The sequence below is a fragment of the Tupaia chinensis genome, unplaced genomic scaffold, assembly GCF_000334495.1.
Source record: "Tupaia chinensis unplaced genomic scaffold, TupChi_1.0 Scaffold000291_1, whole genome shotgun sequence".
Lineage (NCBI taxonomy): Eukaryota > Metazoa > Chordata > Mammalia > Scandentia > Tupaiidae > Tupaia > Tupaia belangeri.
In genome coordinates, this window is record NW_006159776.1 from 2,734,358 (window position 1) to 2,735,150 (window position 793).

Genomic DNA, 793 nt, shown 5'->3' on the forward strand with positions numbered 1-793 from the left:
GGGAGTCCAGCACTTTAATTCAATGTTTTAAAGTGTTTTGTTCATTTCAGAAAAAAGTCCAAGACTCGAACTGGTCATGTGAGAGTCCAGCACCTTAACTACCACACCACCGGCTGGCCTGAGATTCATTGTTTTAAAGTGTTTTGTTCATTTCAGGAAAAAAATACATTTTGTGTCTATCTATTGAGTTCTAAGATAGGGTTAGAAAATTAAAAATCTGTGCTCGCTTCGGCAGCACATATACTAAAATTGGAACGATACAGAGAAGATTAGCATGGCCCCTGCGCAAGGATGACATGAAAATTAAAAATCTTGGTCAACTTCTCCAACACCACCACTGATATCCCAATCTTATCCACTTAGTAGATGTGATTTGTGAAAGCAAAGATAACTTTATGTTTGTGAGTAGAGATCAAAAGTAGCTAGAGGCTACCAGAAAGTCATACAGTAAAGTCATATACTAGCAAAATCAACCTTTCAGTTTCCACTTCTGTCTCTGAGTAATCTGATTTAAATGTTCTGTCTTGGTCCTATTGCAGACCTTTCTACAATAGTGATAGCATTGTTATTTTTGTATTCTATCCTAGTCACAGGCAATTCACTTCTTCAAGTGGTCGATGTTGTGTATAAAGTGCCATATCAACTCCCAAGGCAGGTCAGTTTGAGAGCTCTGCATGTATCTGGCCAGCCTAGCTGAGCTCTGACTGGTTGGATTTCTTTATTGTCTGATTGATTCAAATATCAAACAGCAATGCACATTTACAAGAGTGCAGATTGCAGTGCTATTCCTGCT

At 38.5% G+C, this 793-nt stretch overlaps 1 non-coding gene across 1 annotated transcript; it reads left to right on the plus strand.

Annotated features, from left to right (window-relative positions):
- Window positions 1–219: 219 nt before the first annotated feature.
- Window positions 220–326, plus strand: LOC114008145 (U6 spliceosomal RNA). The gene has a single exon (XR_003549706.1). It is a non-coding gene; the product is annotated as a U6 spliceosomal RNA (small nuclear RNA).
- The last annotated feature ends 467 nt before the right edge of the window (window positions 327–793 follow it).